The sequence below is a fragment of the Glycine soja genome, chromosome 14, assembly GCF_004193775.1.
Source record: "Glycine soja cultivar W05 chromosome 14, ASM419377v2, whole genome shotgun sequence".
Taxonomy (NCBI): Eukaryota; Viridiplantae; Streptophyta; class Magnoliopsida; order Fabales; family Fabaceae; genus Glycine; species Glycine soja.
This window is the reverse complement of record NC_041015.1, coordinates 27,214,116-27,231,983: the sequence shown is the minus strand read 5'-3', so window position 1 is coordinate 27,231,983 and position 17,868 is coordinate 27,214,116.

Here is a 17,868-nt window from a genome sequence, read left to right as displayed (position 1 = left end):
GAAAATTCTTCAATAATTAACATAATCGAAAAGATAATAAACAAAGAATAAATAATTATTTGTAACAATAAATTTATATTTACACGTTCAATAAATTAGTTAAATCAAATAATGGAAAGCAATAAAAAAAACATATTTATATTAAAATTATTATGAATACAGATCTATACTATACTATATTATAGTAATGACAATAACAAAATCATAATTACAAATGTTGTCAAAGAATTATATACATCAATTTTTAACTCTTTAGTATGTTATGCAATTAATCTATAGAATAAGAGATTATACCACAAAACACAAAACATAAAAGAATACTAACAAAACATGAAGTAATCAAGGGATGCATAAAAAATGAATACATATATAAAAGAATGTTGTCATCTTATATGATTCTATACGCAGGTAACAATTTTTTTTTGAACCATTGAGCAAAACTAGGATCTTATTCTTTGCCAAAAAGCATATGTAATCTGAACAATCCCTGAGCTCTTCAACCTTTTTGTGCTATTTACCTCCTTTGTGTGCAAGTAACCTCAAGAATTCATGTTCTCGGCAAGAAAGAAAAGAAAAAGAAATTAAATAATATAATTAATAAATAAGTTAACTTTAACAAAAACGAGAAAAATTATTATACTTGATTATTGAATGTCCAAGCTCAAGCTTCATCGATAAGGAGCCTTAACCAATATGATATTTCCTGAAATTATTCATGAACATAACATGCAAATCAACTTTCAAATCTATAGGATCAAATTTGTATTGATAAAAAAAGATAATTTTTTTGTTTAAAAAAAACTCAACAGATAAAGTACTAACAGAAACACAACAGGACAATTTCAAATAAAAAATAAAATTTTTAATAATATAAAAATACGGTCAAAACATCATAATGAATACAATATAAAGATAAAAATTTAAAACATTAGTATATCGATGTAACGATAAAATTAAATACAACAAACAAGTAAAGATAAAAACAAAGCTCTATCAATACAACAATATACCACTTGACATTAAATGATATAAAGGTAAAATTTGAATTGATAAAAAGAGATAAAATTCAACAGATAACAAACTAACAAAAGGACAACATGACAATTTCAAACAAAAAAGTATTTAAATAATATTAAAATCGGATCAAAACAAAATCTGATGAGTGTTTTTATAATTTTAAAAACATAAATGGAAGGTTAGCTTTTATTTTCTTTCTTGTGAGTTAAATCCTCCTTATCATTGAAAGACAAAAGTTAAAATAAAATACGTAAAAAATGGGATAAATAATTCTCTACAAGTAAGGAGCCATATGGTTACATGTGAGGTAGGAATATAAATATGGATTAAAGTAACATAATATAATATATAATTAAATAATCATCCCAATGATATGATTACTCATGTGACATAAATATAAAAATAGACTACAACAACATAAATAAAGTATAAAATTATATAAAAAAAAATATACAATTTCTAATACTTTCAGATTAAAAAAAGAAAAAGGATGATTTGATATAAAAAAAAATATAATCATCATTCAAATAAAAATTGTATATATTAAATTCAAATATAAATATATAAGAATCTCTTACCATAAAAAGAAAATCAATGATTATAAAAAAAAAATTGACATAAATTTTTCCTAATATGATTACCCATGTGACATATGAATATAAAAATTAATTAGCATGAAATAAATAATATACAATTGTTTAAAAATATAATCTTTTAAACTTTCAAATTAAAAAAAATGAAGCGTGTTTTGTTATAAAAAGAAATATAAACTCTATTTATATAAAGTATGTATACATTAAAATAAATATAAATATCTAATTTAACATTAAAAAGCAAATGATTTAAAAAAAATCACCCCAATATATTTGTCCTATCATGGTTACCTGTGTGACACATAGATATAAAGATGTATTAGTACAACATAAATAAAACATACAATAGTTTAATTTTATTTTATAATTTCAAATTTAAAAAAAATGAAGGATTGATATAAAAAAAAATAAAAATTATTCATATAAAGTAGTATAAATGATGTTACAAAATTATATGGGCCTAATATAATCATCCAAATACATAAAAATATGTATTTGTATTGGCCTAATATAATCATCCAAATACAAAAATACCTAAATATATGAATTAATTCATATAATATATATAGGTCTAATAGATTCATTCAAATGGTTATCTGTGCAATCAATGAATATAAATGTGAACTAGTATAACATAAATAAAATATATACTTGTTTAAAAATATAATTTCTATACTTTATGATTAAAAAATGAAGGATATTTTGATATAAAAAAGATATATATATATATATATATATATATATATAAAAGCATCATTCATATAAAATTTATATAAATTAAATTTAAATATAAATATCTGAGTCGATCACAAGAACAACAATTAATCATCCAGTGGATTTGTCTTAGTACGGTTACCATGGATATAAAGATGAATTGACGCAACATAAATAGAACATATAATTTTATATAAAAAAGTAATTTTTAAAAGGTGAATGCAAGTATTTAGTTTGAAGCTAAAAAATTACCAACTATTAAATACATCATATGGTTGTGAATTTTAATTTGAACCTTTTCTTTTTTAAATAGACGACACCAAAAATCTAAAGAAAAATTACGCTACAAGACGAGGAGTAACAACTCCAACACAATCAGCCAAAAGCAACATATGCAAACACACAGGGGATGCTCAAACATCACAAAATCACTCTCCAACTAATAAGCTAAATAAGCCAATGAAGCTTTTTCGTTTTGTTGTCAATGTGGCGATGCATACTATGTTGGACAAGGGTTCAATTCACATGAAAACTAAGTTTGAGTCTCAAATGTTCTTACATAATTGCTATCAAAAAATAATGGTTCTCATAATTGATGTAAGTAGACTTGAGAAAATATTGTAAATGGACTCTGAGACCTATTATCACTTAAATGCATGTATTTTTGCTTTACCGTTATAACTTATTTTCCCTTTGTTTAAATAAATAAAGAATAATGAAAATCATAACTTTACATGGTAGAACATGGTTTTGTGTATTTCTTGATTCAATGGAGACTTGAAGGTCATATAATTTTTTTAAAATATAAATACAATTTAAATACATTAGCATTAATATATTATTATAGAATTTTTTATTGTTTACCGTTCATATTTTTTAAATATTATTATTTAAAAATAAAATTTTAATTTATTAAAAAAATTATATTCCTATGGACTAAAATGAGTGTTGCATTTGAGAAAAAAATTTATCTTAAAATAAGTGTTGTATTTGATTTTTTTTAATATAATGTTAATTGTTTTTCTACTAATATCCTTAATAAATGTCACTTTTGTAAAATCAAAACCTTTTTTTATCTATTTATTAACTTTTATTACTTTGTGTAAAACAACATAGGGTGATACTTATTTTGGAATAGAGAATAATACATATGAAGAAATTTTTCTCTCCATATTATTGTATTCTCCATTCTTTTGTTTAGAAGCACTACTACAACAAACCTACTTTACATCAGTTCTCCGAAACACATACTAGATCGTTTTGGAATCGGCGTTAAATGTAGGCATATTTAACATCGGTTAGAAATCGATGTAGGCATCCACACATATTCAATGCCGATTCTTTTACTACCCGTTGTAGGATGTGGTTATCCTACATGACTAAAGCCATATCCTACATTGTTTGTCACCATAACCAATATTGAATGTGTGGATTTCTTTGTTAGTTTTGTTTTTAATTGATTATAATATGATGTTCTACATCAGTTATACCCTGAACCAATGTAGAATTTGAGAATTTTTTTAACTTTACATTTTGCTTTGTTTTTTGCCCATATTTTATACATGCAATTATGTATTTTTTTTGTACATTCACTAAGTTATATGATTTCATATATATGCACAAATTATAGATTAAAAATTATAATCAATAAAATTATAAAACAAAGGTTCACAAAAGAGATAAGACAATTTTTAAAGTGAAAACCCCCTCAAAGCAAGGGTAAAAACAACATATCTTTTAAACCAAAGAAACAATTCCACTATTATCAATAAGGAATACAAGAAAATATCCATGTGCACAAGCAATGCATACAATGATCAGAATGAAGTCAATTAAAGAAATCTTATAAAATGACAAACATATAACATAAAAAGGAAAAAACATAGCTTGTACTTCAAATGTGTTCTTCCTCTTCAATCCTCTAAACGATGACCCAAGGCAAGTAATTGATTGCATTCTTGAACATTATTTTTCCCATTTCCTACATACCATATATATATATATATATATATATATATATATATATAGAGAGAGAGAGAGAGAGAGAGAGAGAGAGAGAGAGAGAAAGAGAGAGAGAGAGAGAAAAGAGAGAGAGAGGGAGAGAGACATAGAGACTAATGCTAGCAATAACATTCCTCATAAATTAGATGTTACAAAACTAGAATGATACCTTTGCTTCTTAGTAATCCCCCAACAATAGTACCCAACTTGGCAAGATTAAAATCAACAAGGTTGTCAATCCTTGTATACCATTGAAATTTGTAGGTTGGAGATGAAAATGATGTAGCAACAAAGAATTTGATTTATCAACACAAGTCTTTCTAGGTTTTTGAACGTGGATTAACAAGTTACTATGACAGAAAAACTAACATGTTTATGTTGAGTCCACGTCCCTGGTTTTAATTATGCGAAACTATTAGCAATGCAAGTTGTAAGGATAATAGAATTATGAGATGACTAACATCATGATTAAGTGTTTTAGTGTTAAATTTCCTTAAGAAACAGATATGTGCATGCTTTAGAGGTGCTCAGAACAAAGATCAAAATGTTTGTTTCATATCTACTGTCAAGGATCAAAACCTCAGAAGATCTTTTAAAGCTCATTTGCATGATGAAGAGTGCTTCCCTTGGAGTTCTTGAACTTGACTATGTAGAAGACAACAAGGCCCTACATAGAAGACAAATCAAAGGCTACAAAAGAGCATCTAATATCATAATGAAGTTGCATAAGAGTCTACATAACACCCCGATATTTGTTTTTCTATATTAAATAAACATATGATATACTATGAAATTGTTTTTCATAATTAGTTAAATAAACAAATATTATTTTGCATTATTATTAAGGAAAAATAAAATGGATTTATGTTAAATAAAAAAAAAGTTTTTTTGAGCTAGTTTAAGTGAGCTTTGACCTTGTGTGTGTGTTAATGGATTTTTTTTCTCTTAAGACTCATTAACTTAAGCTTAACTCTTAACAAACAAAATAGAAGTCTCATTCTCTCCCTAAGCAAAAACCTAATATTTTTCTCCTTCTTCTCTATTCTTGGAACCCATGAGGGGAGTCTCTTTTTTACATTTTCTTCTTTTAAGGTAAGGGAGAACGTGACATCTAATAAATTATTTTGGTAATAAATATATGTCAATGAAATTTACATAAATTTTTGTTAATAATAAAATATTTCATATCTTTTTTAATGAAAACCTATTAACAAAAATATTTTTGTTAACAATAAATGAGATAATTCAAATATGACTTCAAATGTTATTCATCGAGAAGTCTTTCAAATTTAAATCAAATACCATTACTATTATTATTTTCTATCATGTATTTCTTATCTACTTTATTAATATTTATTAAAATATTATTTCTTTATTTGTATACTCTTCAATATTGATTTGTTGTTTTAAATTAACAAGAAAAAGTAATATAAGATTGAAACTTTGACATCTTTCATATAAAAAACATACTACAACAAATGTTTTCATTTTATTAAACTTCAAAATATAATTCACCATGTATTCTTGCAAATATGTAATATTTTGTATTAATTATACATTACGTTATAATGTGAATATTAATAATGTAAAATTGCTATAAAAAATAAAATTATTTAACTTAATTGATCACTAATTTATTATCAACTTCAATATAATTGAAAAATTACAAATATGTTTCAACAATTTATACTCATTTACAAAAAAAAAACATAATAGGCTAAAATAATGATGATGGACCTATTTCTAACATCAATACATGTTTTGTTATATGATAACTCAATTGCTTTCTTATGTTATCATTATTTAATTATATTGACTTATTTATGGATGCTTTATTTATTGTATGTCACCATAAATAATATAATAGAAAAAATACCTATATTTTTTGGGATGATTCTTGTTTATATAAAAAAATTCATAAAAATTATCCTATATATACTCAAACAAATTATTAACATGCACTTGTCAAAAAATAATTATTAATAATATTAACTTAGCATGTAAAAAAAATTAATTTAATTTTACTTTCTTTTATCTGAATCTATAATTTTTTATTATGTTTTTCATTAATCCTTATATTTTTAAATATTTTCTAAAATTTTATTAACTCTTTTGAATTTTATAAATCAAAGTTCTTTCAAATCTTTTAAATTTCCACCATATAAATTTATTAAAATTTAAACTATAAAATTTTAATCATAAAAGTTTTTTTAAAAAAAATTGATAAATTTTAGTCTTTTTATGTAGTCTTTCAAAATTTATAAGTTTTTTTTTTACATCAAAACAGGGTTTTAAAATCCTAATATGATACATTCCACTTGAAATCTCGTGACCAAACACTCCAACTCCTTTCATTTCATTGTAACATTCCCTTTCCCTAAAGCACATCTTCTCTTTCTTGTTATCACGCTTAAGGATTGTCTCACATTTTCTTTTTGGAAAAATTGTTTGAATAGGAAGATCACATTATATTGTACCATGTGGGCTAAATGAATTCTTTTTTGAGGCCAAAAGCAAACTTCATTGCTCAAAGTAGAAAGTATACATTCACTTTCTTTTTCTCTAGTTTCTCCAATGTTGTGGATTTTGTGTTGATTTTTTTCCTTCTAATTTAATATAAATTTTTAATACAATTTTTATAATTCAAAATATTTATAATTTAATATTTTTTTTTCATTTCAAATTATTATAAGTATGAGACTCACGCTTAAGAAAAAAGAGAAAATATAGATGATAAATTAATAAAAAAGAATGTAAAAAGTGAAAACCTTACCTTCCAACACTATTACATAAAAGGGTTTTAACATCGGTTCTAGAGGAGTTTCAACATTAGTTTTAGAACCGATATTGAAACAGCCGTCGCTAAAAGTAGACATTTTTAACATCGATTTTAAAAACTAATGTTAAAAATCATCATCTATGTCAGTTCTGGCTGAAACCAATGTAGAAATATGGTCAAAATTGTGTATGCTATAACATTTCCTACATTGTTTCTAAAAAAATTGATGTTGAAACTCGTATACAACATCGATTTTTTGGCATAACCAATGTTGAATGTGTGCTTACCACATCCGTTTCGGCCAAAATCGATGTTGTAAAGACGCTTTCTACATCGGTTTTAGATCAACCGATCTACGTAGTTCTTGTACTCATAGTGAACATGCTTACAAGCAACAACAACATGAGAACAAGACATGTACAATTTTTGGAACTTGCCACAGTCACACCACCTTTCATCCAGCCTGACTGTGAAATTTCCAACGAGCTGAACCTCTCTCGGGTTTATTGTCTCCTAAATCAAGAATTGTGTGTTGCATTGATTGAACTCAAGAATAATGTGAGTGTTTGTCTTTCTATGTTTATCTTCGATGACCTTGTTTAATACTTGCGTATAAACTTGGCTAGATATAACCATTGTTGCGACTTCTCTCCCTCTTTTGTTGAACAATGCATTACACTTTATATATGTTGATTTTACTAGCGCACTTATTGATTGAACTCAAGAATAATGTGAGCATTTGCCTTTCTATGTTTATCTTCAATGTCCTTGTTTAGTACTTGCTTATAAACTTGACTAGATATAACCATTTTTGTGACTTCTCTCCCTCTTGTTGAACAATGCATTACACTTTATATATGTTGATTTTACTAGTGCACTTATTGGCAAATTTCTTAATTTCTTGAGTACCAAATTAATCAACTCAGCAGGATTGGTTGTCATGTGTCCTCATCGTCGGCCACCATCCCATGCAAGAATCCATTTTTCTTGCAAAATCTCGCTCGCTGAACCAATTAATTGCTCGATGACCATCTACTTCCTCCCTCAAAATGTTGTAGTAGTGATTGAACGTAGGCTTTGTCCATGCATATGTTGAGAAGTTATAAACATACAATTTCAATATTACGAACAATACAAAATGAAGTGATATTTAATATGAAGCGAAAGAAGTTTGACAACTCACCCATATTGATAATTAGTTTTTTTGATGACATTGTTTTTAAACTTCCTCATGTAATTTTGTGCAATGTGTCAAATGCAGAACACATGCACATAATGTGAATGTATGAATACAGGATTTTGATGATGCCAAAGTAGAATCAAACAAGGTTGCTTACAGGGTTACTTCAATAAACATTCAAAGGTTAAACATTGCTTCAAGATTAATTCAAAGGTTAAGCATTGCTTCAAGATTAATTCAAGGTCAAGCAAACAAGATCAAGAAAAAGATAAGGCCTCAAACAATCTCATTGGTTGATCAAACTTTTGCCTCAAAACACATTGTTTCCAACATCCAAGGCTCTGGTAATCAATTACTAGACAGTGTAATCGATTACCATAAAACAATTTTGAAAATCAGCTTTTAAAAAAGGGTTTTGAATTTGAATTTTAAATCATGTAATCGATTACCAGCAACGGTACTTCAAAAAACAATTTGAAAAGTCATGACCCTTCAAAATATAATTGTGTAATCGATTACCAAAACCTGTAATCGATTACCAGTGAAGAATTTCAAAAAAAGCTTTTCGAAAAGACGCATCTTTTCAAACCATTTTGAAAAGGCACGATGGACCTATATATATGTGTGTCTGACTTCAAAAAGTAAGAGAGAGATATTCTAAGAGAACTTAATTTTCAAATGCTCTCTCAACAACTCTTGGTCAAACACTTGCAAATCTATAGAGAATTCATCTAGGAACTTCAAATTGTATTATCATTTCTAAAAGAGAGAAATTCCTCTAGGAACTTCAATTTGTATCATCCACTCTAAAGGAGAGAAATCTTTTTGTTCATCTCAGAAAGTCAGTTGTAATCAATAGATTGGTTGTCTCTTGGATTGTGAGAATTGTAATCAAGAGACGGGTTGTCTCTTAGAGAATCTTTGAACACAAGGGTTAGGGATCCCAAGGTATGTTCAAAGTCTGTAAAGGATTTACAGAGATAGTGGAAAATCTCAAGTGAGTTGCTTGAGGACTGAACGTAGGCACGGGAAGTGGCCGAACCAGTATAAATTGAGTTTGCATTTCTCTCTTTCGTTATCTCATTTATGTTATTGCAATCAATTTTGTCTTGCATGTTTAAAGAACATTATTAAATTGATTGATGCTTCTTCTTCTGCATTCTGAGCCTATCATTTAGAAGGGGGTTAAAAGTTTGTTAGTGGGAAATTTTGAAACTTAATTCACCCCTCCCTCTTAAGTTATTGAGGCCACTTGTCCAACACATAATTTTGTGTCGTCCACCCATTATCATGTCTTGAGTAGACACTTTTTATTGACTCATGCCTATCAAAAATCAAACATAGACTATGTTGTGAGGTGACATGCCTTTATAAATTTTTAAGGAAGAAGAGTCATGCTTCCGTTGTTTCACCCTTGACAATGAAAAAGACTATTGGTAGGATTTTATTGTTTCCATCTTGTGCAACTGTCAAAAGGAGGGTTCCCTTGTACTTACCGTACAACCATGTTCCATCGACCTGAACCATGACCTTGCAATATTGAAATCCATCGATACACAGTCTGAAACTCCAAAAAAAGATTACGGAATTTCATGAAACCCTCTACTGTTTGACTCTTTGTGATAGCATTGACTATGTTTCCTTCTCCACGACCATACTAGGTAGAAATTGTTGCATAGCTTGCAACAATCTTGATAAATCCTGGAACGATCTTTCCCAATTGTCTTGTTTTCAATGACATTTTACTTGCCAACGATGTTTTTTGGTACATGATAGTGTATCCTTCAATGCTTTTGATGTGTGATATCAAGGTTGGCACTGAAATTAGTGGATTATTTTCAATCAACATGTGGATGCTTTTACTGATGAGAAGACACGACAACTTTGCATGATCTTGTGAGATTGATGGATTTGAACATGTATGGGATTCATAGAGCTTTCTTATTTTTCACTGCTTACTTGCAAGGATGTATGTTGCCCTGCACCTCCAAGCACAACTATCGTTATTAGAAATGACAATTAGCTTTGTTGGGTTTGACAATTGTGTCTTATAATTATGTCTTTTGCTCATATGATACAACAACTTTGAATGATCTTGTAGTTAGTTAGCTCCTTCAAGGTTGGAACTGAAGTTGATGAGCAGTTTTCAATCAACGTGAGGATGCTTTTACTAATGAGCATATATGACAACTTTGCATGATTGTGTGAGATTGATGGATTTGAACATGTATAGGGTTCACGAAGATTTTTTATTTTTCACTACTTACTTGCAAAGATGTATGTTGCCCTGCACCTCCAAGCACAACCATCGTCATCACAAATGACAATTAGCTTTGTTGGGTTCAATAGTTGTGTCTTGTGGTTAGCTCCTTTGTTCACATGATACTACTGCAAAACATGTTGTACTTCTTGTTTTGTTAGAAAACACATTCCTTCAAAGAGAGTCCCCATTGGATGTTGGACTTCTTCGCGATCCAAACTATGACCGTAATTAGAATCTTCAAAATTATGCATGTGTGGTTGTATGTAGTATGGTGGTACATTTGTTATGGGACAAATAAGCTCATCTTCTTCCTCATCATCTTCTTGGGGTTGATTGTGTAGAACTTCATCTTCGTCCTCATGAAAGGGACCAAGTTCTTCATTAGGTTAGCTAGACTCTGCTGTAAACTCAGAACTTAGACCTATTTAGTTTGATTAATGAGGTAGACTCTGTTGCAGGGGTCCTTAAGTATGGGTGAAGTTGATCCTCAGTAACACCAAATATTTGTGAGTCTAAAAAATTGGTGAAAAATGGTGCAGGAAGAAGTTGAGTAAGAGAAGATGTGTTTGGTTCAAATAAATTTTGTTGTGGTTGGGTTAAAGCAAAAATGTCTCGGGTTGCATTGGATGTATTTGAATAATAGGACTAAGGGTAATATTGAGGTTCATGAGATACTGGTTAAGGGTTTAGGTGAGAAGTAGCTGAATGTTTGCATACAATTCAATACATCTAAAAGCTTCATGTTGGCGAACAACATAAATCATACCTTTGAAATTTTTGTCATCAACAAGTTGCACCATTATGAGCTTGAGCATTCCACGCCCCACTACTTGTGGGTATCAAAATGAAATATCACATATTTGGTCCAGTGGTTGAAATTGGAGCTTTTGGTGGATTTTTTTTCAAGGCTTCAAGTGTGAGGCCTCATTTTGTTTGAAAGAACAATGGGTGGGGGCATTGAAATGTATCTATCCCCTTCACTTGTTTTGACTATTTGACCACTGTAATGCACTAAGCAAAAAACGACGAGGACACATGATTACCAATCTTGCTGAATCAATTAATTTGGTACTCAAGAAATCTGTCAATAAGTGGGCTATTAAAATCAACATATATAAGGTGTAATGCATTATTCAACAAAAAAAAGAGAAGTCACAACAATGCTTACATCTGACCAAGTTTATACGCAAGTATTAAACAAGGTCATAGAAAATGCATAGAGAAAGACAAACACTCACATTGTTCTTGAGTTCGATCGATGTGACATACAGTTCTTGGTTTAGGAGACAATAAAAATGTGAGAGGTTCAGCCCGCTGGAAATTTCATGGTTAGACTGGATAAAAGGTGGTGTGACTTTGGCAAGTTCCAAAAATTGTACAAGCCTTGTTCTCATGTTGTTGTTGCTTGTAAGCATGCTTACCACGAGTACATGAACTACATACATATTGTGTTTACGTTGGAAAGTGCCTCCAATGTATATAGAGGATTGTTTGGAGAATTGTGCAATGAAGCGTATTGACCACCATGTCATGAGCCAATAATTTGTCTCGACCCAGAGAAGAAAAGAAATTCTAAAGGTTGTCTTGTCTCCTCTTGTATCCACACCAAAATCAATATTCGAGAATTTGATCAACCAAAGTGATGTTCCATGTGTCGCATCCCAGGCTATTCAAAGAAAAATTGTCCCCACCGTGTAGGCTCAAGCTAACAACATGAACTTTATGTCATATTCTTTGTATTTTAAAAATTGTGTTGTATTGTTTCAAATTTAAATATTTTGTTCTAATTTTAGTAATTATATATATATATATATATATATATATATATATATATTGTAATTTAAATATTTTAGTTTAATTCAACTTGTTGGTTACATATGTTTTTTTTGTTTAATTTCAAATATATATTTTAATAATCAAATAAAATGAAAATAAATAGGAATAAAAATACTCTATTTAAACTAAGAAATAGAAATAGATAATATTTTTAAAAAAATGGATATATAGTTCCAGTACATGAAATGTATGTTAGGGTGAGCTATTGTCCAATCTTTTTATTTTAAAAATTTAAAAGTAATGGAATAATAAATATTATTATTTTTAACTAAACAATTTCTAAATCAACTTTATTTCATTTTAGTAAAATATTTTAAAATAAATTTATTTAATAATTGAAATATGAATTAGAAAATAAAATATATAATGAGATGTGTTCAACAGAATATGTGTAAGTATTTCTAATATTTATAAAAAAATATTATAATTTGTCATCTCATTGTGTCATGTTAAATATTTCATTTCATTTCATTTTGTCTTTTTTTTTTACCTTCTAAACACATGGTTATAAATCTACCCTTATGTAAGATGTTTTTATTTCCATGTTGTTAGCACAAACTCATGAGCGGGTTAATGTTCCCAATTTTAAAAAAGATTTCAATAATATAAAAAAAAATTTGTCAATTTAAATATAAATATAGATAATTAAAAAGGACATAAATAATTATTCGAAAAATAAAAAAATAATTTTAAAAAGAAAAAAATAAAATAAATAACAAAAAACATAAAAAATTTAAGAAACCACGTTATGGAATTGGTTCTTCATAGTTTTGAAAAAAAAAAAAACTTTAGAAATCTATTTCCAGAACCCGATTTCTAAATTGTTTTTTTTTTTAATTACTATTCATGTAGAGGAATGGGTTCGGCAGAAATCCGTTTTTCAATATGAGCAATGATTTATATAATTTGTGTAAATATCTTTTTATTTGTAAGATATAGATAAATATTTATTTTTTTGTATTTTTTGAGTAAAAATCTCTAATATATCTGTATTGTTAGAAGAGAAGATGGTATATTTTAATAAAAGAAAGGAGAATAATGTAATAACATAAAGATATTTTAGTAATAATTTTTCTAATAGAAAGTTTACGGAGTTTTAATAAAAAATTAAAATATAAAAGAAAGTCTCATACACTTAAATCTGTTACGGGAGGGGAGAGTGTATATATATCCAAAAAGTATTTATTTTAATTATTATTTTCATAAATAATATTTTAATGAGTAAAAAAAAGCTTATTTTAAAGTAATCAAATTTAAAATAACATAACATTTATTTATATAAGCAATATAGAACTAAACACAAATATTAAGTTAGTGTTAAATTAATGTTAATAATGTAGTATTTATATTTATCATATAATATTAATTAATATATTTATGAAGTATCATATATAATTATTTTAATAATATTATCAAATATTACGTTGTTTTAAGATCAAATATTATATTTATTAAATATAATATAACTATTAAATTTATACATTTAAATGCAAGTTTCTTTTCCACACTCATTCGGCCTGGTTGCAGCAAGCAAATCAAACAATAGTACAATACTATTGTATTTTGCCATAAGCCGTTGGATATATGATCTTGGGATGTGATTATTGCAGCAGGAAACTCAAGTAGAAAAATAACTGCGGTAAAGAATCGAAACGCCATCTTTCTTCGTTCAAATGAGAAAATGACCTACCAAGGTCAAACACGAAAACAGGTCCTAAAAAACTCTCCCACCGTGAGATATATGGCTAGCTTTCCCATACTAGGCCCGTAATCTTATCTTTCGTGACAACCAGCTGCAGCTCATAATTAAGATAGTCCAAGGGGTATATGCATAACCAAACATAACTCATCTCCTAGCAGTAATGGATCCATAAATTTTTTCGATGGAGACAAAAGTAGTCTCCCTTATTTTCATAGGTAAAATATATTATGAGCTTTTATCACATATATATGCTTATAAAAAAAATAAAAGACTAAAGAAGAAATCAGTAAAATTAGAATATTTTATTTGTTTTTTTTATAATTTTTTATGGATTTTTTAAAATATTATCTTTATGAGAACAATTCTTATTTTCTTATGAGAGAAAAAAGAAATATATTCTATTCAAGTATAAAAATTTACTTTTGTGGGGCAATTGACTCCATTGCTAACAACCTACATCCACCACTGCCTAGTGGTGTATAAACATGTTAACTAACGAAACAAACAAAGATGCATGTAGGCAAAGACCTTGGAATCATGAATCATGTACATCAACTAAATATGAACAAAGCCAAAATAAAATGTCACATGCCATATCCACAAAATTATTAAAACGAGTAGCTTTGTCACCTGGAACGCCCGATGTGGAAGAGATTGGTGCATGGAAGCTGCTCGCATACATATATATGGGAAGGTTTTCATGCTATGCTAGTTGGTTTGGCTAGCTACCATGGTGGCTTATGCAAAGGTTGGGGCTTTTTTTTTTTTTGCTTTGGATATGAAGCTCGGTTATGTGGGCGAGAAGATAGTGAATGTGGTGTTGTGTGTTTTTTGTGGATGATTAAAAGGAGAAAAAAAAGTTGAGAGAGATAAGTGTGCTGAGAACGTGAGTGAATGATCAAGAGGTGTGCCATCTGTTAGTGTGAGAGGTTAATGGGAGAATCTGTGTGTGATGAAAAAATGAGAGAGTTTTTTTATGGAAAAGCCACGAGAGAGGGAGACTGTATTGTTATTTGCGCTGATAAGGAAAAAGAAAAAGAGTGTCATCTCTATGTGTTGCGCACAAGAGGTGATAAAGAAAAAGGGCTGATGAAAAATGATTATTGTAATGTGGGTTAGAGGAAAAGAGAAATTAAAGGGAAGTACTCAGAAAATGAAAGAAAAACGTAATAGTATCGGTGTTAGTGAGCGTGAGTTGAGAGTGTTGAATGAGAGAGCCGTGTGTGGTGTGATTCGGCAATACAACCCTTTTAGAATGGACAGTGCTATCTATGTGTATTTGAAAATGTGAGATGAGTCCAGAAGGTTTAGGCGTGGGAGGATTTCTAGAGAAAAAAGTCCAATCAGCGCGTATGTGAAATGTAAGATAAGAGAGTGCTCCCTGTGTCATTGTGTTATGTTAGGAAGAAATTCGCCCAGGATCCCCTTTAAAGAGGTGCTTCCATTGAACAGAGCCAATATCTAATTTTTTATTAATAATATTAATACGAAATATTTAGAAACGATGATTATTATTAATCTTTGTTGAGGATATTAAATACTCATAAAATGAATATTTTTTAATTTAATTTATTTCATATTTAAAGATTAAAATTTAACTTTGAACAACGTGATTAAACAACATAAGTTAACTTGTACTGATAGTTGTCTGGAACCAATATTTAATTATGTTGCAGAAAAGTTTGCTGCTATTTGGCTTGTAGTTGTAATTATAGCTCTAAGAGCTATTAGTACCTACTTTATGGAGTAAAAAAAGGCCAAGCTCCTGTTACCAAGTTGCACTTCTTTGACCGTTAACACAACAGTTTTAATTCCAATGAAATTAACTAATGTTTGTGAAGTTATGGGAATAACAATCTAAAAATGCTGCACCTCTCGAGTTCCATCCACACATGTTAGCATGTGCATGCAAACTTGTTTCCGAAGTGTCTCCTATATCCATTGAACACACCTCTCAGCCTTTGCAAAGCGAGGGATTTTCCTGCTAGTGTGTAGATCTGTCCGAAAACTTTTGCCAAAGCTACGGATCTTGCTCTCACTCAGTTCTGCCTCATTGGTGCTCATAAGGAGTGTGCCTGTAGCTGGAAAGCACCAGGGCAGTAAAGCCATAGTGTAGATATTTGCTAATTGGTTTGCAAAAGGGATAGCAAGCAACTTCACAAGACCATTCAACATCTTCTCTCAAACTAAATGACAGTCAATCTCAATGTGCTTTGTACTTTCATGAAACACAGGATTCGTAGCTATATGAAGAGCGAATTTGTTATCACAATACAAAGTAGCATGCTGCTAGAAATCAATTTTAAATTCTTCTAGCAGATAAGTGAGCCATTGTAGCTCACAAGTGGCACTAGCCAGTGCCCGATACTCGGCCTCTGATGAACTTCTAGACATAGTGGCTTGTTTCTTGGATTTTCATGAAATCAATGAGTTTCCAATGTATACAACATAGCCGGTGATAGATCGTTGGGTGTCAATACAACCAGCCCAATCTGAATCACTAAAGCCTTTTAAATGAATGTTACTTGCAGCAGAAAGAAAGATCCTTGCACCTGGAGTTCCCTTGAGGTATCTAAGGATTCAAAAAGCAGCCTGTTGGTAAACTGAGGTGGGAGTAGCAATAAACTGACTGAGATGTTGCACAACATAAGTAATATTTGGCCTAGTGTTGGTTAAGTAGATTAATCTCCCAATTAATCTCCTAAAAGAAGAAGCATTTTCTATTGAAAGAAGATTTCCTAAATGTTGATGCAGCTTGGTGGTATAATCAGAGGGAGTAGATATTGGCTTAGAGCCAAGCATACCAACATCACTGAGAATATCCAAAACATATTTCCTCTAAGATAGATTGATACCAGCAGGATTTTTGGCTACTTCAAAGCCTAGAAAGTACCTTAAATCACCTAAGTCCTTTATTTTGAAAGCATTATCCAACAACTGTGTAATGCTTTGAATTTCAGTCAAATCATTGTCTGATAATACAATATCATCTACATAGACCAACAAAGCAGTGATTGTTTTGGAACCATGTTTAAGAAACAAAAAATGATCAGAAGCACACTATTTATATCCATGTGAAATCAGAAAAGATGACAATTTGGCATACCATTGCCTATTAGCTTGTTTCAGACCATATAAGGACCTTTGAAGCTTGCAAACTTGTCTAGGTTTGGTCACCTGCATGCCTTGAGGAATAATCATGTACACCTTTTCATTCAAGTCACCATGTAAGAAAGAATTGTTCACATCCAATTGCTTAAGATACCATTGATTGATAGCAGCTAAAGCTAACACTACTAGAAAAAAGGTCATTTACGACATTGTATTTACGACGTTTATATAAGGATTGATGTAAATTGTGAAGCGGTGGCATTTTTGTAAATAATGATAACTTTTTAAAGGCGGTTTCCTAAAACAACAACGTTAAAACTAAAATATGCAATTTTAACGACGCACATCTTGTTCACCAATCTTTGAATGTAGGAATGTGGTATTTTTGTTATTAATATTAAATTAGACAACGACGTTTTCGCTTAAAGGACCGTTGTTCACTTTTTGCTCTAAATTTCCAAAAATATATTAGGGCTACCGCGCGCACCTCAGCTGCTCCCTCAGTGAACCTCGATATGGCCTTTCGTCTGACTCACCATTGCTGAACCTCTCACTCACCATTGCTCAACCGGCCGTTCTTGCCTCGGTTTGCTCAATCCCTTTCCTTCTTTCACTTTTTTCTCTTCTCTCCTTACTTCTCTGTATTCTGTTTCTGTGCCTCTCCACACTGAA